The sequence below is a fragment of the Halichoeres trimaculatus genome, unplaced genomic scaffold (genome assembly GCF_033239565.1).
Source record: "Halichoeres trimaculatus isolate MK-OKI-2021-1 unplaced genomic scaffold, fHalTri1.1 fHalTri1_scaffold_2, whole genome shotgun sequence".
NCBI classification, from domain to species: Eukaryota; Metazoa; Chordata; class Actinopteri; order Labriformes; family Labridae; genus Halichoeres; species Halichoeres trimaculatus.
Window position 1 is genome coordinate 15385689 of NW_027437180.1, and position 22537 is coordinate 15408225.

General features: G+C 43.6%; 17 non-coding genes across 17 annotated transcripts; all 17 read left to right on the forward strand.

The window, feature by feature from the left end:
- The first annotated feature begins 1628 nt into the window (after positions 1-1628).
- On the forward strand, positions 1629-1702 carry trnai-aau (transfer RNA isoleucine (anticodon AAU)). Its single transcript has one exon. It is a non-coding gene; the product is annotated as a tRNA-Ile (tRNA).
- Positions 1703-2902: 1200 nt separating this feature from the next.
- Positions 2903-2976, forward strand: trnai-aau (transfer RNA isoleucine (anticodon AAU)). Its single transcript has one exon. It is a non-coding gene; the product is annotated as a tRNA-Ile (tRNA).
- Positions 2977-4625: 1649 nt separating this feature from the next.
- On the forward strand, positions 4626-4699 carry trnai-aau (transfer RNA isoleucine (anticodon AAU)). Its single transcript has one exon. It is a non-coding gene; the product is annotated as a tRNA-Ile (tRNA).
- Positions 4700-5052: 353 nt separating this feature from the next.
- trnai-aau (transfer RNA isoleucine (anticodon AAU)) lies at positions 5053-5126 on the forward strand. Its single transcript has one exon. It is a non-coding gene; the product is annotated as a tRNA-Ile (tRNA).
- Positions 5127-5903: 777 nt separating this feature from the next.
- trnai-aau (transfer RNA isoleucine (anticodon AAU)) lies at positions 5904-5977 on the forward strand. Its single transcript has one exon. It is a non-coding gene; the product is annotated as a tRNA-Ile (tRNA).
- A 2064-nt stretch (positions 5978-8041) lies between these two features.
- On the forward strand, positions 8042-8115 carry trnai-aau (transfer RNA isoleucine (anticodon AAU)). The gene has a single exon. It is a non-coding gene; the product is annotated as a tRNA-Ile (tRNA).
- A 5060-nt stretch (positions 8116-13175) lies between these two features.
- trnai-aau (transfer RNA isoleucine (anticodon AAU)) lies at positions 13176-13249 on the forward strand. The gene has a single exon. It is a non-coding gene; the product is annotated as a tRNA-Ile (tRNA).
- Positions 13250-14025: 776 nt separating this feature from the next.
- On the forward strand, positions 14026-14099 carry trnai-aau (transfer RNA isoleucine (anticodon AAU)). Its single transcript has one exon. It is a non-coding gene; the product is annotated as a tRNA-Ile (tRNA).
- Positions 14100-15298: 1199 nt separating this feature from the next.
- On the forward strand, positions 15299-15372 carry trnai-aau (transfer RNA isoleucine (anticodon AAU)). Its single transcript has one exon. It is a non-coding gene; the product is annotated as a tRNA-Ile (tRNA).
- Positions 15373-16572: 1200 nt separating this feature from the next.
- trnai-aau (transfer RNA isoleucine (anticodon AAU)) lies at positions 16573-16646 on the forward strand. The gene has a single exon. It is a non-coding gene; the product is annotated as a tRNA-Ile (tRNA).
- A 355-nt stretch (positions 16647-17001) lies between these two features.
- Positions 17002-17075, forward strand: trnai-aau (transfer RNA isoleucine (anticodon AAU)). Its single transcript has one exon. It is a non-coding gene; the product is annotated as a tRNA-Ile (tRNA).
- A 1201-nt stretch (positions 17076-18276) lies between these two features.
- Positions 18277-18350, forward strand: trnai-aau (transfer RNA isoleucine (anticodon AAU)). The gene has a single exon. It is a non-coding gene; the product is annotated as a tRNA-Ile (tRNA).
- Positions 18351-19543: 1193 nt separating this feature from the next.
- trnai-aau (transfer RNA isoleucine (anticodon AAU)) lies at positions 19544-19617 on the forward strand. The gene has a single exon. It is a non-coding gene; the product is annotated as a tRNA-Ile (tRNA).
- A 352-nt stretch (positions 19618-19969) lies between these two features.
- trnai-aau (transfer RNA isoleucine (anticodon AAU)) lies at positions 19970-20043 on the forward strand. The gene has a single exon. It is a non-coding gene; the product is annotated as a tRNA-Ile (tRNA).
- Positions 20044-21234: 1191 nt separating this feature from the next.
- trnai-aau (transfer RNA isoleucine (anticodon AAU)) lies at positions 21235-21308 on the forward strand. The gene has a single exon. It is a non-coding gene; the product is annotated as a tRNA-Ile (tRNA).
- A 353-nt stretch (positions 21309-21661) lies between these two features.
- On the forward strand, positions 21662-21735 carry trnai-aau (transfer RNA isoleucine (anticodon AAU)). The gene has a single exon. It is a non-coding gene; the product is annotated as a tRNA-Ile (tRNA).
- Positions 21736-22080: 345 nt separating this feature from the next.
- On the forward strand, positions 22081-22154 carry trnai-aau (transfer RNA isoleucine (anticodon AAU)). Its single transcript has one exon. It is a non-coding gene; the product is annotated as a tRNA-Ile (tRNA).
- The last annotated feature ends 383 nt before the right edge of the window (positions 22155-22537 follow it).

Below are 22537 nucleotides of genomic sequence, written 5' to 3' on the forward strand. Positions count from 1 at the left end.
ATACTGGACAAGTTGCCCAAGGAAAAAGACTGTCTTCTGGAAACATCCATGCACACAGGTGAGCCCATGAAGCCTTCAAAGAGCATTGAGTTTTTGTCCTCAAAACTCTCTGTGTGTTACTTTCACATCCCTTCATAATTCTGTTTTGGAGGTAGTACAAGTTTCTTTTGAATAGGCAGCATATTACCATGACCACGTGGCGTAATGGACAAGGTGTCTCACTTTGGATCAAAAAATTGAGGGTTTTTTCGTCCCTTTGTGTTAAATAAATGGTGGTCAAAAGGCAAAACCAGCCCAGCTCACCCTTTATATGACCATAAGAAACCTTGTGGCCCCTTAAGTTTTATGCAGGAGCTGTGTGTCTGATTAGCTAACATGTTCAGAGCGGGGTGCTAATAACGCCAAGGTTATGGGATCAATCCCCATACTGGACAAGATGCCCAAGGAAAAAGACTGTCTTCTGGAAACATCCATGCACACAGGTGAGCCCACGAAGCCTTCAAAGAGCAATGACTTCTTGTCCTCAAAACTCTCTGTGTGTTACTTTCACATCCCTTCATAATTTTGTTTCTTGATGTAGTACAAGTTTCTTTTGAATGGGCAGCATTTTTCCATGACCAAGTGGCGTAATGGACAAGGTGTCTAACTTTGGATTCAAAAATTGAGGGTTTTCATCCCTTTGTGTTTAATAAATGGTGGTCAAAAGGCAAAACCAGCCCAGCTCACCCTTTCGATGTATGACCATAAGAAACCTTGTGGCCCCTTAAGTTGTAGGCAGAAGCTGTGTGTCTGATTAGCTCACATGGTCAGAGCGGGGGGCTAATAACGCCAAGGTCATGGGATCAATCCCCATACTGGACAAGTTGCCTAAGGAAAAAGACTTAATTTTAGAAACATCCATGCACACAGGTGAGCCCAAGAAGCCTTCAAAGAGCAATGAGTTTTTGTCCTCAAAACTCTCTGTGTGTTACTTTCACATCCCTTCATAATTTGTTTTGGAGGTAGTACAAGTTTCTTTTGAATGGGCAGCATATTTCCAAGACCAAGTGGTGTAATGGACAAGGTGTCTAACTTTGGATCCAAAAATTGAGGGTTTGTGTGCCCTTTGTGTTTTATAAATGGTGGTCAAAAGGCAAAACCAGCCCAGCTGACCCTTTATATGACCATAATAAACCTTATGGCCCCTAAAGTTGTAGGCAGGAGCTGTGTGTCTGATTAGCTCACATGGTCAGAGCCAGTTGCTAATAACGCCAAGGTCATGGGATCAGTCCCCATACTGGAAACCTTGCCCAAGAAAAAAGACTTCATTCAAGAAACATCCATGCACACAGGTGAGCCCACAAAGCCTTCAAAGAGCAATGAGTTTTTGTCCTCAAAACTCTCTGTGTGTTACTTTTCCTTCATTATTCTGTTTTGGAGGTAGTACAAGTTTCTTTTGAATGGGCAGCATATTTCCATGACCAAGTGGCCTGGTGGACAAGGTGTCTAACTTTGGATCCAAAAATTGAGGGTTTGTGTGCCCTTTGTGGTTAATTAATGGTGGTCAAGAGGGCAAAACCAGCCCAGCTCACCCTTTATATGACCATAAGAAACCTTGTGGCCCCTTAAGTTTTATGCAGGAGCTGTGTGTCTGATTAGCTCACATGGTCAGAGCGTGGTGCCAATAACGCCAAGGTCATGGGTTCAATCCCCATACTGGACAAGTTGCCCAAGGATAAAGACTTAATTCTAGAAACATCCATGCACACAGGTGAGCCCAAGAAGCCTTCAAAGAGCAATGAGTCTTTGTCCTCAAAACCCTCTGTGTGTTACTTTCACATCCCTTCATAATTCTGTTTTGGAGGTAGTACAAGTTTCTTTTGAATGGGCAGCATATTACCATGACCACGTGGCGTAATGGACAAGGTGTCTAACTTTGGATCAAAAAATTGAGGGTTTTTTCGTCCCTTTGTGTTTAATAAATGGTGGTCAAAAGGCAAAACCAGCCCAGCTCACCCTTTATATGACCATAAGAAACCTTGTGGCCCCTTAAGTTTTATGCAGGAGCTGTGTGTCTAATAAGCTCACATGGTCAGAGCGGGGTGCTAATAACTCCAAGGTCATGGGATCAATCCCCATACTGGACAAGATGCCCAAGGAAAAACACTGTCTTCTGGAAACATCCATGCACACAGGTGAGCCCACAAAGCCTTCAAAGAGCAATGAGTTTTTGTCCTCAAAACTCTCTGTGTGTTACCTTCACATCCCTTCATAATTCTGTTTTGGAGGTAGTACAAGTTTCTTTTGAATGGGCAGCATATTTCCATGACCGAGTGGCCTGGTGGACAAGGTGTCTAACTTTGGATCCAAAAATTGAGGGTTTGTGTGCCCTTTGTGGTTAATTAATGGTGGTCAAAAGGCAAAACCAGCCCAGCTGACCTTTTCTATGTATGACCATAAGAAACCTTGTAGCCCCTTAAGTTGTAGGCAGGAGCTGTGTGTCTAATTAGCTCACATGGTCAGAGCAGGGTGCTAATAACGCCAAGGTCATGGGATCAATCCCCATACTGGACAAGTTGCCCAAGGAAAAAGACTGTCTTCTGGAAACATCCATGCACACAGATGAGCCCAAGAAGCCTTTCAAAGAGCAGTGAGTTCTGTCCTCAAAACTCTCTGTGTGTTACTTTCCCTTCATAAATCTGTTTTGGAGGTAGTACAAGTTTCTTTTGAATGGGCAGCATATTTCCATGACCAAGTGGCCTGGTGGACAAGGTGTCTAACTTTGGATCCAAAAATTGAGGGTTTGTGTGCCCTTTGTGGTTAATTAATGGTGGTCAAGAGGGCAAAACCAGCCCACCTGACCCTTTCTATGTATGACCATAAGAAACCTTGTGGCCCCTTAAGTTTTATGCAGGAGCTGTGTGTCTGATTAGCTCACATGGTCAGAGCGTGGTGCCAATAACGCCAAGGTCATGGGTTCAATCCCCATACTGGACAAGTTGCCCAAGGAAAAAGACTTTATTCAAGAAACATCCATGCACACAGGTGAGCCCATGAAGCCTTCAAAGAGCAATGAGTTTTTGTCCTCAAAACCCTCTGTGTGCTTCTTTTACATCTCTTCATAATTCTGTTTTGGAGGTAGTACAAGTTTCTTTTGAATGGGCAGCATATTTCCATGACCACGTGGCGTAATGGACAAGGTGTCTCACTTTGGATCTAAAAATTGAGGGTTTTTTCGTCCCTTTGTGGTTAATAAATGGTGGTCAAAAGGCAAAACCAGCCCAGCTCACCTTTTATATGACCATAAGAAACCTTGTAGCCCCTTAAGTTTTATGCAGAAGCTTTGTGTCTGATTAGCTCACATGGTCAGAGCGGGGTGCTAGTAACGCCAAGGTCATGGGATCAATCCCCATACTGGACAAGTTGCCCAAGGAAAAAGACTTTATTCAAGAAACATCCATGCACACAGGTGAGCCCACAAAGCCTTCAAAGAGCAATGAGTTCTTGTCCTCAAAACCCTCTGTGTGGTTTTTTTACATCCTTTCATGATTCTCTTTTGGAGATAGTACAAGTTTATTTTGCATGGGAAGCAGATTTCCATGACCAAGTGGCCTGGTGGACAAGGTGTCTAACTTTGGATCCAAAAATTGAGGGTTTGTGTGCCCTTTGTGGTTAATTAATGGTGGTCAAGAGGGCAAAACCAGCCCAGCTCACCCTTTCTATGTATGACCATAAGAAACCTTGTGGCCCCTTAAGTTTTATGCAGGAGCTGTGTGTCTGATTAGCTCACATGGTCAGAGCGTGGTGCCAATAACGCCAAGGTCATGGGATCAATCCCCATACTGGACAAGATGCCCAAGGAAAAAGACTGTCTTCTGGAAACATCCATGCACACAGGTGAGCCCATGAAGCCTTCAAAGAGCAATGATTTTTTGTCCTCAAAACTCTCTGTGTGTTACTTTCACATCCCTTCATAATTCTGTTTTGGAGGTAGTACAAGTTTCTTTTGAATGGGCAGCATATTTCCATGACCAAGTGGCCTGGTGGACAAGGTGTCTAACTTTGGATCAAAAAATTGAGGGTTTTTTCGTCCCTTTGTGTTTAATAAATGGTGGTCAAAAGGCAAAACCAGCCCAGCTCACCCTTTATATGACCCTTTATATGACCATAAGAAACCTTTTGGCCCCTTTTGTTGCAGGCAGGAGCTGTGTGTCTAATTAGCTCACATGGTCGGAGCGTGGTGCAAATAACGCCAAGGTCATGGGATCAGTCCCCATACTGGACAAGTTGTCCAGGGAAAAAGACTGTCTTCTGGAAACATCCATGCACACAGGTGAGCCCACAAAGCCTTCAAAGAGCATGAGTTTTTGTCCTAAAAACTCTCTGTGTTTTACTTTCACATCCCTTCATAATTCTGTTTTGGAGGTAGTACAAGTTTCTTTTGAATGGGCAGCTGTTTCCATGACCACGTGGCGTAATGGACAAGGTGTCTAACTTTGGATCCAAAAATTGAGGGTTTTTTTTGTCCCTTTGTGTTTAATAAATGGTGGTCAAAAGGCAAAACCAGCCCAGCTCACCCTTTATATGACCCTTTATATGAACATTAGAAACCTTTTGGCCCCTTAAGTTGTAGGCAGGAGCTGTGTGTCTGATTAGCTCACATGGTCAGAGCGTGGTGCTAATAACGCCAAGGACATGGGATCAATCCCCATACTGGACAAGTTGCCCAAGGAAAAAGACTGTCTTCTGGAAACATACATGCACACAGGTGAGGCCATGAAGCCTTCAAAGAGCATTGAGTTTTTGTCCTCAAAACTCTCTGTGTGTTACTTTCACATCCCTTCATAATTCTGTTTTGGAGGTAGTACAAGTTTCTTTTGAATGGGCAGCATATTTCCATGACCAAGTGGCCTGGTGGACAAGGTGTCTAACTTTGGATCCAAAAATTGTGGGTTTGTGTGCCCTTTGTGTTTAATAAATGGTGGTCAAAAGGCAAAACCAGCCCAGCTGACCCTTTCTATGTATGACCATAAGAAACCTTGTGGCCCCTTAAGTTGTAGGCAGGAGCTGTGTGTCTGATTAGCTCACATGGTCAGAGCGTGGTGCTAATAACGCCAAGGTCATGGGATCAATCCCCATACTGGACAAGTTGCCCAAGGAAAAAAGACTTTATTCAAGAAACATCCATGCACACAGGTGAGCCCATGAAGCCTTCAAAGAGCAATGAGTTTTTGTCCTCAAAACCCTCTGTGTGTTACTTTCACATCCCTTCATAATTCTGTTTTGGAGGTAGTACAAGTTTCTTTTGAATGGGCAGCATATTTCCATGACCAAGCGGCCTGGTGGACAAGGTGTCTAACTTTGGATCCAAAAATTGAGGGTTTTTTTTGTCCCTTTGTGTTTAATAAATGGTGGTCAAAAGGCAAAACCAGCCCAGCTGACCCTTTCTATGTATGACCATAAGAAACCTTGTGGCCCCTTAAGTTGTAGGCAGGAGCTGTGTGTCTGATTAGCTCACATGGTCAGAGCGTGGTGCTAATAACGCCAGGTCATGGGATCAATCCCCATACTGGACAAGTTGCCCAAGGAAAAAGACTGTCTTCTGGAAACATCCATGCACACAGGTGAGCCCATGAAGCCTTCAAAGAGCATTGAGTTTTTGTCCTCAAAACTCTCTGTGTGTTACTTTCACATCCCTTCATAATTCTGTTTTGGAGGTAGTACAAGTTTCTTTTGAATGGGCAGCATATTACCATGACCAAGTGGCCTGGTGGACAAGGTGTCTAACTTATGATCAAAAAATTGAGGGTTTGTGTGCCCTTTGTGTTTAATAAATGGTGGTCAAAAGGCAAACCAGACGAGCTGACCCTATGTTTGAACATAAGAAACCTTGTGGCCCCTTAAGTTTTATGCAGGAGCTGTGTGTCTGATTAGCTCACATGGTCAGAGCGTGGTGCTAATAACGCCAAGGTCATGGGTTCAATCCCCATACTGGACAAGTTGCCCAAGGAAAAAGACTTTATTCAAGAAACATTCATGCACACAGGTGAGCCTATGAAGCCTTCAAAGAGCAATGATTTTTTGTCCTCAAAACTCTCTGTGTGTTACTTTCACATCCCTTCATAATTCTGTTTTGGAGGTAGTACAAGTTTCTTTTGAATGGGCAGCATATTACCATGACCACGTGGCTTAATGGACAAGGTGTCTCACTTTGGATCAAAAAATTGAGGGTTTTTTTGGTCCCTTTGTGTTTAATAAATGGTGGTCAAAAGGCAAAACCAGCCCAGCTCACCCTTTATATGACCCTTTATATGACAATTAGAAACCTTTTGGCCCCTTAAGTTGTAGGCAGGAGCTGTGTGTCTGATTAGCTCACATGGTCAGAGCGTGGTGCTAATAATACCAAGGTCATGGGATCAATCCCCATACTGGACAAGTTGCCCAAGGATAAAGACTTAATTCTGGAAACATCTATGCCCACAGGTGAGCCCATGAAGCCTTCAAAGAGCAATGAGTTTTTCTCCTCAAAACGCTCTCTGTGTTACTTTCACATCCCTTCATAATTCTGTTTTGGAGGTAGTACAAGTTTCTTTTGAATGGGCAGCATATTTCCATGACCAAGTGGCCTGGTGGACAAGGTGTCTAACTTTGGATCCAAAAATTGTGGGTTTGTGTTCCCTTTGTGTTTAATAAATGGTGGTCAAAAGGCAAAACCAGCCCAGCTGACCCTTTCTATGTATGACCATAAGAAACCTTGTGGCCCCTTAAGTTGCAGGCAGGAGCTGTTTGTCTGATTAGCTCACATGGTCAGAGCGTGGTGCCAATAACGCCAAGGTCATGGGTTCAATCCCCATGCTGGACAAGTTGCCCAAGGAAAAAGACTGTCTTCTAGAAACATCTATGCACACAGATGAGCCCACGAAGCCTTCAAAGAGCAATGACTTGCTGTCCTCAAAACTCTCTGTGTGTTACTTTCACATTCCTTCAAAATTTGTGTTGGAGGTAGTACAAGTTTCTTTTGAATGGGCAGCATATTTCCATGACCGAGTGGCCTGTTGGACATGGTGTCTAACTTTGGATCCAAAAATTGAGGGTTTGTGTGCCCTTTGTGGTTAATTAATGGTGGTAAAGAGGGCAAAACAAGCCCAGCTCACCCTTTATATGACCATAAGAAACCTTGTGGCCCCTTAAGTTTTATGCAGGAGTTGTGTGTATGATTAGCTCACATGGTCAGAGCGTGGGGCTAGTAACGCCAAGGTCATGGGATCAATCCCCATACTGGACAAGTTGCCCAAGGAAAAAGACTTCATTCTAGAAACATCTATGCCCACAGGTGAGCCCACGAAGCCTTCAAAGAGCAATGACTTGTTGTCCTCAAAACTCTCTGTGTGTTACTTTCACATCCCTTCATAATTCTGTTTTGGAGGTAGTACAAGTTTCTTTTGAATGGGCAGCATATTTCCATGACCAAGTGGCCTGGTGGACAAGGTGTCTAACTTTGGATCCAAAAATTGAGGGTTTGTGTGCCCTTTGTGTTTTATAAATGGTGGTCAAAAGGCAAAACCAGCCCAGCTCACCTTTTATATGACCATAAGAAACCTTGTAGCCCCTGAAGTTGTAGGCAGGAGCTGTGTGTCTGATTAGCTCACATGGTCAGAGCGGGGTGCCAATAACGCCAAAGTCATGGGATCAATCCCCATACTGGACAAGTTGCCCAAGGAAAAAGACTTTATTCAAGAAACATCCATGCACACAGGTGAGCCCACGAGGCCTTCAAAGAGCAATGAGTTCTTGTCCTCAAAACCCTCTGTGTGCTTTTTTTACATCCTTTCATGATTCTCTTTTGGAGATAGTACAAGTTTATTTTGAATGGGAAGCAGATTTCCATGACCAAGTGGCCTGGTGGACAAGGTGTCTAACTTTGGATAAAAAAATTGAGGGTTTGTGTGCCCTTTGTGGTTAATTAATGGTGGTCAAGAGGGCAAAACCAGCCCAGCTCACCCTTTCTATGTATGACCATAAGAAACCTTGTGGCCCCTTAAGTTGCATGCAGGAGCTGTTTGTCTGATTAGCTCACATGGTCAGAGCGTGGTGCCAATAACGCCAAGGTCATGGGTTCAATCCCCATACTGGACAAGTTGCCCAAGGAAAAAGACTGTCTTCTGGAAACATCCATGCACACAGGTGAGCCCATGATGCCTTCAAAGAGCATTGAGTTTTTGTCCTCAAAACTCTCTGTGTGTTACTTTCACATCCCTTCATAATTCTGTTTTGAGGTAGTACAAGTTTCTTTTGAATGGGCAGCATATTACCATGACCGCGTGGCGTTATGGACAAGGTGTCTCACTTTGGATCAAAAAATTGAGGGTTTTTTCGTCCCTTTGTGTTTAATAAATGGTGGTCAAAAGGCAAAACCAGCCCAGCTCACCCTTTATATGACCCTTTATATGACCATAAGAAACCTTTTGGCCCCTTTTGTTGCAGGCAGGAGCTGTGTGTCTAATTAGCTCACATGGTCGGAGCGTGGTGCAAATAACGCCAAGGTCATGGGATCAGTCCCCATACTGGACAAGTTGTCCAGGGAAAAAGACTGTCTTCTGGAAACATCCATGCACACAGGTGAGCCCACAAAGCCTTCAAAGAGCAATGAGTTTTTGTCCTAAAAACTCTCTGTGTTTTACTTTCACATCCCTTCATAATTCTGTTTTGGAGGTAGTACAAGTTTCTTTTGAATGGGCAGCTGTTTCCATGACTTAGTGGCGTAATGGACAAGGTGTCTAACTTTGGATCCAAAAATTGAGGGGTTTTTTTGTCCCTTTGTGTTTAATAAATGGTGGTCAAAATGCAAAACCAGCCCAGCTCACCCTTTATATGACCCTTTATATGACCATAAGAAACCTTGTAGCCCCTTAAGTTGTAGGCAGAAGCTTTGTGTCTGATTAGCTCACATGGTCAGAGCGTGGTGCTAATAACGCCAAGGTCATGGGTTCAATCCCCATACTGGAAAGGTTGCCCAAGGAAAGAGACTGTCTTCTGGAAACATCCATGCACAGAGGTGAGCCCACGAAGCCTTCAAAGAGCTATAAGTTTTTGTCCTCAAAACGCTCTCTGTGTTACTTTCACATCCCTTCATAATTCTGTTTTGGAGGTAGTACAAGTTTCTTTTGAATGGGCAGCATATTTCCATGACCAAGTGGCGTAATGGACAAGGTGTCTAACTTTGGATCCAAAAATTGAGGGTTTGTGTGCCCTTTGTGTTTTATAAATGGTAGTCAAAAGGCAAAACCAGCCCAGCTCACCCTTTATATGACCATAAGAAACCTTGTGGCCCCTTAAGTTGTAGGCAGGAGCTGTGTGTCTGATTAGCTCACATGGTCAGAGCGGGGTGCTTATAACGCCAAAGTCATGGGATCAATCCCCATACTGGACAAGTTGCCCAAGGAAAAAGACTTAATTCAAGAAACATCCATGCACAGAGGTGAGCCCACGAAGCCTTCAAAGAGCAATGAGTTCTTGTCCTCAAAACCCTCTGTGTGCTTTTTTTACATCCTTTCATGATTCTCTTTTGGAGATAGTACAAGTTTATTTAGAATGGGAAGCAGATTTCCATGACCAAGTGGCCTGGTGGACAAGGTGTCTAACTTTGGATCAAAAAATTGAGGGTTTGTGTGCCCTTTGTGGTTAATTAATGGTGGTCAAGAGGGCAAAACCAGCCCAGCTCACCCTTTCTATGTATGACCATAAGAAACCTTGTGGCCCCTTAAGTTGTAGGCAGGAGCTGTGTGTCTGATTAGCTCACACCGTCAGAGCAGGGTGCTTATAATGCCAAGGTCATGGGTTCAATACCCATACTGGACAAGTTGCCCCAGAAAAAGACTGTCTTCTGGAAACATCCATGCACACATATGAGCCTATGAAGCTTTCAAAGAGCTATGAGTTTTTGTCCTCAAAACTCTTTGTGTGTTACTTTCACATCCCTTCATAATTCTGTTTTGGAGGTAGTACAAGTTTCTTTTGAATGGGCAGCATATTTCCATGACCAAGTGGCCTGGTGGACAAGGTGTCTAACTTTGGATCCAAAAATTGAGGGTTTGTGTTCCCTTTGTGGTTAATTAATGGTGGTCAAAAGGCAAAACAAGCCCAGCTCACCCTGTCTATGTATGACCATAAGAAACCTTGTGGCCCCTTAAGTTTTATGCAGGAGCTGTGTGTCTGATTAGCTCACATGGTCAGAGCGTGGTGCTAATAACGCCAAGGTCATGTGATCAATCCCCATACTGGACAAGTTGCCCAAGGATAAAGACTTAATTCTGGAAACATCTATGCCCACAGGTGAGCCCATGAAGCCTTCAAAGAGCTATGAGTTTTTCTCCTCAAAACGCTCTCTGTGTTACTTTCACATCCCTTCATAATTCTGTTTTGGAGGTAGTACAAGTTTCTTTTGAATGGGCAGCATATTTCCATGACCAAGTGGCCTGGTGGACAAGGTGTCTAACTTTGGATCCAAAAATTGAGGGTTTGTGTTCCCTTTGTGGTTAATTAATGGTGGTCAAAAGGCAAAACAAGCCCAGCTCACCCTGTCTATGTATGACCATAAGAAACCTTGTGGCCCCTTAAGTTTTATGCAGGAGCTGTGTGTCTGATTAGCTCACATGGTCAGAGCGTGGTGCTAATAACGCCAAGGTCATGTGATCAATCCCCATACTGGACAAGTTGCCCAAGGAAAAAGACATAATTCTAGAAACATCCATGCACACAGGTGAGCCCAAGAAGCCTTCAAAGAGCATTGAGTTTTTGTCCTCAAAACTCTCTGTGTGTTACTTTCACATACCTTCATAATTCTGTTTTGGAGGTAGTACAAGTTTCTTTTGAATGGGCAGCATATTACCATGACCAAGTGGCCGTAATGGACAAGGTGTCTAACTTTGGATCCAAAAATTGAGGGTTTTTTTTGTCCCTTTGTCTTTGATAAATGGTGGTCAAAAGGCAAAACCAGCCCAGTTGACCCTTTATATGACCCTTTATATGACCATAAGAAACCTTTTGGCCCCTTAAATTGTAGGCAGGAGCTGTGTGTCTGATTAGCTCACATGGTCAGAGCGTGGGGCTAATAACGCCAAGGTCATGGGATCAATCCCCATACTGGACAAGTTGCCCAAGGAAAAAGACTGTCTTCTGGAAACATACATGCACACAGGTGAGCCCATGTAGCTTTCAAAGAGCTACAGGTTTTTGTCCACAAAACCCTCTGTGTGCTTCTTTTACATGTCTTCATAATTCTGTTTTGGAGGTAGTACAAGTTTCTTTTGAATGGGCAGCATATTTCCATGACCACGTCGCGTTATTGACAAGGTGTCTCACTTTGGATCTAAAAATTGAGGGTTTTTTCGTCCCTTTGTGGTTAATAAATGGTGGTCAAAAGGCAAAACCAGCCCAGCTCACCTTTTATATGACCATAAGAAACCTTGTAGCCCCTGAAGTTGTAGGCAGGAGCTGTGTGTCTGATTAGGTCACATGGTCAGAGCGGGGTGCTAATAACGCCAAAGTCATGGGATCAATACCATACTGGACAAGTTGCCCAAGGAAAAAGACTTAATTCAAGAAACATCCATGCACACAGGTGAGCCCACGAAGCCTTCAAAGAGCAATGAGTTCTTGTCCTCAAAACCCTCTGTGTGCTTTTTTTACATCCTTTCATGATTCTCTTTTGGAGATAGTACAAGTTTCTTTTGAAAGGGAAGCAGATTTCCATGACCAAGTGGCCTGGTGGACAAGGTGTCTAATTTTGGATCCAAATATTGAGGGTTTGTGTGCCCTTTGTGGTTAATTAATGGTGGTCAAGAGGGCAAAACCAGCCCAGCTCACCCTTTCTATGTATGACCATAAGAAACCTTGTGGCCCCTTAAGTTTTATGCAGGAGCTGTGTGTCTAATTAGCTCACATGGTCAGAGCGGGGTGCTAATAATGCCAAGGTCATGGGTTCAATCCCCATACTGGACAAGATGCCCAAGGAAAAAGACTGTCTTCTGGAAACATCCATGCACACAGATGAGCCCATGTAGCCTTCAAAGAGCAATGAGTTTTTGTCCTCAAAACTCTCTGTGTGTTACTTTCACATCCCTTCATAATTCTGTTTTGGAGGTAGTACAAGTTTCTTTTGAATGGGCAGCATATTTCCATGACCAAGTGCCGTAATGGACAAGGTGTCTAACTTTGGATCCAAAAATTGAGGGTTTGTGTGCCCTTTGTGTTTAATAAATGGTGGTCAAAAGGCAAAACCAGCCCAGCTCACCCTTTATATGACCATAAGAAACCTTGTGGCCCCTTAAGTTGTAGGCAGGAGCTCTGTGTCTAATTAGCTCACATGGTCAGAGCGTGGTGCAAATAACGCCAAGGTCATGGGATCAATCCCCATACTGGACAAGTTGCTCAAATAAAAAGACTTAATTCTAGAAACATCCATGCACACAGGTGAGCCCAAGAAGCCTTCAAAGAGCAATGAGTTTTTGTCCTCAAAACTCTCTGTGTGTTACTTTCACATCCCTTCATAATTCTGTTTTGGAGGTAGTACAAGTTTCTTTTGAATGGGCAGCATATTTCCATGACCGAGTGGCCTGTTGGACATGGTGTCTAACTTTGGATCCAAAAATTGAGGGTTTGTGTGCCCTTTGTGGTTAATTAATGGTGGTAAAGAGGGCAAAACAAGCCCAGCTCACCCTTTATATGACCATAAGAAACCTTGTGGCCCCTTAAGTTTTATGCAGGAGTTGTGTGTCTGATTAGCTCACATGGTCAGAGCGTGGGGCTAGTAACGCCAAGGTCATGGGATCAATCCCCATACTGGACAAGTTGCCCAAGGAAAAAGACTTCATTCTAGAAACATCTATGCCCACAGGTGAGCCCACGAAGCCTTCAAAGAGCAATGACTTGTTGTCCTCAAAACTCTCTGTGTGTTACTTTCACATCCCTTCATAATTCTGTTTTGGAGGTAGTACAAGTTTCTTTTGAATGGGCAGCATATTTCCATGACCAAGTGGCCTGGTGGACAAGGTGTCTAACTTTGGATCCAAAAATTGAGGGTTTGTGTGCCCTTTGTGTTTTATAAATGGTGGTCAAAAGGCAAAACCAGCCCAGCTCACCCTTTATATGACCATAAGAAACCTTGTGGCCCCTTAAGTTTTATGCAGGAGCTCTGTGTCTGATTAGCTCACATGGTCAGAGCGTGGTGCTAATAACGCCAAGGTCATGGGATCAATCCCCATACTGGACAAGTTGCCCAAGGAAAAAGACTGTCTTCTGGAAACATCCATGCACACAGGTGAGCCCATGAAGCCTTCGAAGAGCAATGAGTTTTTGTCCTCAAAACTCTCTCTGTGTTACTTTCACAGCCCTTCATAATTCTGTTTTGGAGGTAGTACAAGTTTCTTTTGAATGGGCAGCATATTTCCATGACCAAGTGGCCTGTTGGACAAGGTGTCTAACTTTGGATCCAAGAATTGAGGGTTTGTGTGCCCTTTGTGTTTAATAAATGGTGGTCAAAAGGCAAAACCAGCCCAGCTCACCCTTTCTATGTATGACCATAAGAAACCTTGTGGCCCCTTAAGTTTTATGCAGGAGCTGTGTGTCTGATTAGCTCACATGGTCAGAGCATGGGGCTAATAACGCCAAGGTCATGGGATCAATCCCCATACTGGACAAGTTGCCCAAGGAAAAAGACTGTCTTCTGGAAAAATCTATGCACACAGATGAGCCCACGAAGCCTTCAAAGAGCAATGACTTGTTGTCCTCAAAACTCTCTGTGTGTTACTTTCACATCCCTTCATAATTTGTTTTGGAGGTAGTACAAGTTTCTTTTGAATGGGCAGCATATTTCCATGACCGAGTGGCCTGGTGGACATGGTGTCTAACTTTGGATCCAAAAATTGAGGGTTTGTGTGCCCTTTGTGGTTAATTAATGGTGGTCAAGAGGGCAAAACAAGCCCAGCTCACCCTTTATATGACCATAAGAAACCTTGTGGCCCCTTAAGTTGTAGGCAGGAGCTGTGTGTCTGATTAGCTCACATGGTCAGAGCGTGGTGCTAATAACGCCAAGGTCATGGGATCAATCCCCATACTGGACAAGTTGCCCAAGGAAAAAGACTTAATTCTAGAAACAGCCATGCACACAGGTGAGCCCACGAAGCCTTCAAAGAGCAATGAGTTTTTGTCCTCAAAACTCTCTGTGTGTTACTTTCACATCCCATCATAATTCTGTTTTGGAGGTAGTACAAGTTTCTTTTGAATGGGCAGCATATTTCCATGACCAGGTGGCCTGGTGGACAAGGTGTCTAACTTTGGATCCAAAAATTGAGGGTTTCTGTGCCCTTTGTTTTAAATAAATGGTGGTCAAAAGGCAAAACCAGCCAAGCTGACCCTTTCTATGTATGACCATAAGAAACCTTGTGGCCCCTTAAGTTTTATGCAGGAGCTGTGTGTCTGATTAGCTCACACGGTCAGAGCGTGGTGCTAATAACGCCAAGGTCATGTGTTCAATCCCCATACTGGACAAGATGCCCAAGGAAAAACACTGTCTTCTGGAAACATCTATGCCCACAGGTGAGCCCATGAAGCCTTCAAAGAGCTATGAGTTTTTGTCCTCAAAACGCTCTCTGTGTTACTTTCACATCCCTTCATAATTCTGTTTTGGAGGTAGTACAAGTTTCTTTTGAATGGGCAGCATATTTCCATGACCAAGTGGCCTGGTGGACAAGGTGTCTAATTTTGGATCCAAAAATTGAGGGTTTGTGTGCCCTTTGTGTTTAATAAATGGTGGTCAAAAGGCAAAACCAGCCCAGCTCACCCTTTCTATGTATGACCATAAGAAACCTTGTGGCCCCTTAAGTTTTATGCAGGAGCTGTGTGTCTGATTAGCTCAGTCAGAGCGTGGGGCTAATAACGCCAAGGTCATGGGATCAATCCCCATACTGGACAAGTTGCCCAAGGAAAAAGACTGTCTTCTGGAAACATCCATGCACACAGATGAGCCCATGATGCTTTCAAAGAGCTATGAGTTTTTGTCCTCAAAACCCTCTGTGTGCTTCTTTTACATCTCTTCATAATTCTGTTTTGGAGGTAGTACAAGTTTCTTTTGAATGGGCAGCATATTTTCATGACCAAGTGGCCTGGTGGACAAGGTGTCTAATTTTGGATCCAAAAATTGAGGGTTTGTGTGCCCTTTGTGTTTTATAAATGGTGGTCAAAAGGCAAAACCAGCCCAGCTCACCCTTTATATGACCATAAGAAATCTTGTAGCCCCTTAAGTTGTAGGCAGAAGCTTTGTGTCTGATTAGCTCACATGGTCAGAGCGTGGTGCTAATAACGCCAAGGTCATGGGATCAATCCCCATACTGGACAAGTTGCCCAAGGAAAAAGACTTAATTCAAGAAACATCCATGCACACAGGTGAGCCCACGAAGCCTTCAAAAAGCAATGAGTTTTTGTCCTCAAAACCCTCTGTGTGTTACTTTCACATCCCTTCATAATTCTGTTTTGGAGGTAGTACAAGTTTCTTTTGAATGGGCAGCATATTTCCATGACCACGTGGCTTAATGGACAAGGTGTCTCACATTGGATCCAAAAATTGAGGGTTTTTTCGTCCCTTTGTGTTAAATTGATGGTGGTCAAATGGCAAAACCAGCCCAGCTCACCCTTTATATGACCATAAGAAACCTTGTAGCCCCTTAAGTTGCAGGCAGGAGCTGTGTGTCTAATTAGCTCACATGGTCAGACCAGGTTGCTAATAACGCCAAGGTCATGTGATCAATCCCCATTCTGGACAAGATGCCCAAGGAAAAAGACTGTCTTCTGGAAACATCCATGCACACAGGTGACCCCACGAAGCCTTCAAAGAGCAATGAGTTTTTGTCCTCAAAACTCTCTGTGTGTTACTTTTACATCCCTTCATAATTCTGTTTTGGAGGTAGTACAAGTTTCTTTTGAATGGGCAGCATATTTCCATGACCGAGTGGCCTGGTGGACAAGGTGTCTAACTTTGGATCCAAAAATTGTGGGTTTGTGTGCCCTTTGTGTTTTATAAATGGTGGTCAAAAGGCAAAACCAGCCCAGCTGACCCTTTCTATGTATGACCATTGGAAACCTTGTGGCCCCTTAAGTTGTAGGCAGGAGCTGTGTGTCTGATTAGCTCACATGGTCAGAGCGTGGTGCTAATAACGCCAAGGTCATGGGATCAATCTCCATACTGGACAAGTTGCCCAAGGAAAAAGACTGTCTTCTGGAAACATACATGCACACAGGTGAGCCCATGAAGCCTTCAAAGAGCATTGAGTTTTTGTCCTCAAAACTCTCTGTGTGTTACTTTCACATCCCTTCATAATTTGTTTTGGAGGTAGTACAAGTTTCTTTTGAATGGGCAGCATATTTCCATGACCAAATGGCCTGGTGGACATGGTGTCTAACTTTGGATCCAAAAATTGAGGGTTTGTGTGCCCTTTGTGGTTAATTAATGGTGGTCAAGAGGGCAAAACAAGCCCAGCTCACCCTTTATATGACCATAAGAAACCTTGTGGCCCCTTAAGTTTTATGCAGGAGCTGTGTGTCTGATTAGCTCACATGGTCAGAGCGTGGTGCTAATAACACCAAGGTCATGGGTTCAATCCCCATACTGGACAAGATGCCCAAGGAAAAACACTGTCTTCTGGAAACATCTTTGCCCACAGGTGAGCCCATGAAGCCTTCAAAGAGCTATGAGTTTTTGTCCTCAAAACGCTCTCTGTGTTACTTTCACATCCCTTCATAATTCTGTTTTGGAGGTAGTACAAGTTTCTTTTTAATGGGCAGCATATTTCCATGACCAAGTGGCCTGGTGGACAAGGTGTCTAACTTTGGATCCAAAAATTGAGGTTGTTTTTTGCCCCTTTGTGTTTAATAAATGGTGGTCAAGAGGGCAAAACCAGCCCAGCTGACCCTTTCTATGTATGACCATAAGAAACTTGTGGCCCCTTAAGTTTTATGCAGGAGCTGTGTGTCTGATTAGCTCACATGGTCAGAGCGTGGTGCTAATAACGCCAAGGTCATGGGATCAATCCCCATACTGGACAAGTTGCCCAAGGAAAAAGACTGTCTTCTGGAAACATCCATGCCCACAGATGAGCCCATGAAGCCTTCAAAGAGCTATGAGTTTTTGTCCTCAAAACTCTCTGTGTTACTTTCACATCCCTTCATAATTCTGTTTTGGAGGTAGTACAAGTTTCTTTTGAATGGGCAGCATATTTCCATGACCAAGTGGCCTGGTGGACATGGTGTCTAACTTTGGATCCAAAAATTGAGGGTTTGTGTGCCCTTATGTTTTATAAATGGTGGTCAAAAGGCAAAACCAGCCCAGCTCACCCTTTATATGACCATAAGAAACCTTGTGGCCCCTTAAGTTGTAGGCAGGAGCTCTGTGTCTGATTAGCTCACATGGTCAGAGCGTGGTCCTAATAACGCCAAGGTCATGGGATCAATCCCCATACTGGACAAGTTGCCCAGGGAAAAAGACTTAATTCTAGAAACATCCATGCACACAGATGAGCCCACGAAGCCTTCAAAGAGCAAAGAGTTTTTGTCCTCAAAACTCTCTGTGTGTTACTTTCAAATCCCTTCATAATTTGTTTTGGAGGTAGTACAAGTTTCTTTTGAATGGGCAGCATATTTCCATAACCACGTGGCGTAATGGACAAGGTGTCTAACTTTGGATCAAAAAATTGAGGGTTTGTGTGCCCTTTTTGTTTAATAAATGGTGGTCAAAAGGCAAAACCAGCCGAGCTGACCGTTTCTATGTATGACCATAAGAAACCTTGTGGCCCCTTAAGTTTTATGCTGGAGCTGTGTGTCTGATTAGCTCACATGGTCAGAGCGTGGTGCTAATAACGCCACGGTCATGGGATCAATCCCCATACTGGACAAGTTGCCCAAGGAAAAAGACTATCTTCTGGAAACATCCATGCACACAGATGAGCCCAAGAAGCCTTCAAAGAGCAATGAGTTTTTGTCCTCAAAACTCTGTGTGTTTTTTTTTTCACATCCCTTCATAATTTCTTTTTTGGTGGTAGTACAAGTTTCTTTTGAATGGGCAGCATATTTCCATGACCAAGTGGCCTGGTGGACAAGGTGTCTCACTTTGGATCCAAAAATTGAGGGTTTGTGTGCCCTTTGTGGTTAATTAATGGTGGTCAAAAGGCAAAACCAGCTGAGCTGACCGTTTCTATGTATGACCATAAGAAACCTTGTGGCCCCTTAAGTTTGATGCAGGAGCTGTGTGTCTGATTAGCTCACATGGTCAGAGCGTGGTGCTAATAACGCCAAGGTCATGGGTTCAATCCCCATACTGGACAAGATGCCCAAGGAAAAACATTCTCCGGGAAACATCCATGCACACAGATGAGCCCATGAAGCCTTCAAAGAGCAATGAGTTTTTGTCCTCAAAACTCTCTGTGTGTTACTTTCACATCCCTTCATAATTCTGTTTTGGTGGTAGTACAAGTTTCTTTTGAATGGGCAGCATATTTCCATGACCAAGTGGTTTAATGGACAAGGTGTCTCACTTTGGATCAAAAAATTGAGGGTTTTCATCCCTTTGTGTTTAATAAATGGTGGTCAAAAGGCAAAACCAGCCCAGCTCTCCCTTTATATAACCATAAGAAACCTTGTAGCCCCTTGAGTTGCAGGCAGGAGCTGTGTGTCTGATTACCTCACATGGTCAGAGCGTGGTGCTAATAACGCCAAGGTCATGGGATCAATCCCCATACTGGACAAGTTGCCCAAATAAAAAGACTTAAATCAAGAAGCATCCATGCACACAGGTGAGCCCACGAAACCTTCAAAGAGCAATGAGTTTTTGTCCTCAAAACTCTCTGTGTGTTACTTTCACATCCCTTCATAATTCTGTTTTGGAGGTAGTACAAGTTTCTTTTGAATGGGCAGCAGATTTCTATGACCAAGTTGTGTAGTTGACAAGGTGTCTAACTTTGGATCCAAAAATTGAGGTTTTGTGTGCCCTTTGTGTTTAAAAAATGGTGGTCAAAAGGCAAAACCAGCCCAGCTCTCCCTTTATATAACCATAAGAAACCTTGTGGCCCCTTAAGTTTCATGCAGGAGCTGTGTGTCTGATTAGCTCACATGGTCAGAGCATGGTGCTCATATCGCCAAGGTCATGGGATCAATACCATACTGGACAAGTTGCCCAAGGAAAAAGACTTAACTCTGGAAACATCTATGCACACAGATGAGCCCATGAAGCCCTCAAAGAGCTATGAGTTTTTGTCCTCAAAACTCTCTGTGTGTTACTTTCCCTTCATAAATCTGTTTTGGAGGTAGTACAAGTTTCTTTTGAATGGGCAGCATATTTCCATGACCAAGTGGCCTGGTGGACAAGGTGTCTAACTTTGGATCCAAAAATTGAGGGGTTTTTTTTGTCCCTTTTTGTTTAATAAATGGTGGTCAAAAGGCAAAACCAGCCGAGCTGACCCTTTCTATGTATGACCATAAGAAACCTTGTGGCCCCTTAAGTTTTATGCAGGAGCTGTGTGCCTGATTAGCTCACATGGTCAGAGCGTGGTGCTAATAACGCCAAGGTCATGGGTTCAATCCCCATACTGGACAAGTTGCCCAAGGAAAAAGACTTAATTCTAGAAACATCCATGCACACAGATGAGCCCAAGAAGCCTTCAAAGAGCAATGAGTTCTGTCCTCAACACTCTCTCTGTGTTACTTTCACATCCCTTCATAATTCTGTTTTGGAGGTAGTACAAGTTTCTTTTGAATGGGCAGCATTTTTCCATAACCACGTGGCGTAATGGACAAGGTGTCTAACTTTGGATCAAAAAATTGAGGGTTTGTGTGCCCTTTGTGTTTAATAAATGGTGGTCAAAAGGCAAAACCAGCCCAGCTCACCCTTTCTATGTATGACCAAAAGAAACCTTGTGGCCCCTTAAGTTTTATGCAGGAGCTCTGTGTCTGATTAGCTCACATGGTCAGAGCGTGGTGCTAATAACGCCAAGGTCATGGGTTCAATCCCCATACTGGACAAGTTGCCCAAGGAAAAAGACTTAATTCTAGAAACATCCATGCACACAGGTGAGCCCAAGAAGCCTTCAAAGAGCAATGAGTTCTGTCCTCAACACTCTCTCTGTGTTACTTTCACATCCCTTCATAATTCTGTTTTGGAGGTAGTACAAGTTTCTTTTGAATGGGCAGCATTTTTCCATAACCACGTGGCGTAATGGACAAGGTGTCTAACTTTGGATCAAAAAATTGAGGGTTTGTGTGCCCTTTGTGTTTAATAAATGGTGGTCAAAAGGCAAAACCAGCCCAGCTCTCCCTTTATATAACCATAAGAAACCTTGTAGCCCCTTAAGTTGTAGGCAGGAGCTGTGTGTCTGATTAGCTCACATGATCAGAGCGTGGTGCTAGTAACGTAAAGGTCATGGCATCAATCCCCATACTGGACAAGATGCCCAAGGAAAAACATTCTTCGGGAAACATCCATGCACACAGATGAGCCCATGAAGCCTCCAAAGAGCAATGAGTTTTTGTCCTCAAAACTCTCTGTGTGTTAGTTCCCCTTCATTATTCTGTTTTGGAGGTAGTACAAGTTTCTTTTGAATGGGCAGCATATTTCCATGACCAAGTGGCCTGGTGGACAAGGTGTCTAACTTTGGATCCAAAAATTGAGGGTTTGTGTGCCCTTTGTGGTTAATTAATGGTGGTCAAAAGGCAAAACATACCCAGCTCACCCTTTCTATGTATGACCATAAGAAACCTTGTAGCCCCTTAAGTTTTATGCAGGAGCTGTGTGTCTGATTAGCTCACATGGTCTGAGCGTGGTGCTAATAACTCCAAGGTCATGGGTTCAATCCCCATACTGGACAAGTTGCCCAAGGAAAAACAATTAATTCTAGCAAACATCCATGCACACAGGTGACCCCACGAAGCCTTCAAAAAGCAATGAGTATTTGTCCTCAAAACCCTCTGTGTGTTACTTTCACATCCCTTCATAATTCTGTTTTGGAGGTCGTACAAGTTTCTTTTGAATGGGCAGCTGTTTCCATGACCAAGTGGCCTGGTGGACAAGGTGTCTAACTTTGGATCCAAAAATTGAGGGTTTGTGTGCCCTTTGTGGTTAATTAATGGTGGTCAAAAGGCAAAACCAGCCCAGCTGACCCTTTATATGACCATAAGAAACCTTGTGGCCCCTTAAGTTGTAGGCAGGAGCTGTGTGTCTGATTAGCTCACATGGTCAGAGCGTGGTGCTAATAACGCCAAGGTCATGGGATCAATCCCCATACTGGACAAGTTGCCCAAGGAAAGACACTGTCTTCTAGAAACATCCATGCACACAGGTGAGCCCAAGAAGCCTCCAAAGAGCAATGAGTTTTTGTCCTCAAAACTCTCTGTGTGTTACTTTCACATCCCTTCATAAATCTGTTTTGGAGGTAGTACAAGTTTCTTTTGAATGGGCAGCATATTTCCATGACCACGTGGCGTAGTGGACAAGGTGTCTAACTTTGGATCCAAAAATTGAGGGTTTGTGTGCCCTTTGTGTTTAATAAATGGTGGTCAAAAGGCAAAACCAGCCCAGCTCACCCTTTCTATGTATCACCAAAAGAAACCTTGTGGCCCCTTAAGTTGTAGGCTGGAGCTGTGTGTCTGATTAGCTCACATGGTCAGAGCGTGGTGCTAATAACGCCAAGGTCATGGGTTCAATCCCCATACTGGACAAGTTGCCCAAGGAAAAAGACTGTCTTCTAGAAACATCCATGCACACAGGTGAGCCCACGAAGCCTTCAAAGAGCAATGAGTTTTTGTCCTCAAAACTCTCTGTGTGTTACTTTCACATCCTTTCATAATTCTGTTTTGGAGGTAGAACAAGTTTCTTTTGAATGGGCAGCTGTTTCCATGACCAAGTGGTGTAATGGACAAGGTGTCTCACTTTGGATCCAAAAATTGAGGGTTTTCTGTCCTTTTGTGTTTAATAAATGGTGGTCAAAAGGCAAAACCAGCCAAGCTCACCCTTTACATAACCATAAGAAACCTTGTAGCCCCTTAAGTTGTAGACAGCTGTGTGTCTGATTAGCTCACATGGTCAGAGCGTGGTGCTAATAACGCCAAGGTCATGGGTTCAATCCCCATACTGGACAAGTTGCCCAAATAAAAAGACTTAAATCAAGAAGCATCCATGCACACAGGTGAGCCCACGAAACCTTCAAAGAGCAATGAGTTTTTGTCCTCAAAACTCTCTGTGTGTTACTTTCACATCCCTTCATAATTCTGTTTTGGAGGTAGTACAAGTTTCTTTTGAATGGGCAGCAGATTTCTATGACCAAGTTGTGTAGTTGACAAGGTGTCTAACTTTGGATCCAAAAATTGAGGTTTTGTGTGCCCTTTGTGTTTAAAAAATGGTGGTCAAAAGGCAAAACCAGCCCAGCTCTCCCTTTATATAACCATAAGAAACCTTGTGGCCCCTTAAGTTTCATGCAGGAGCTGTGTGTCTGATTAGCTCACATGGTCAGAGCATGGTGCT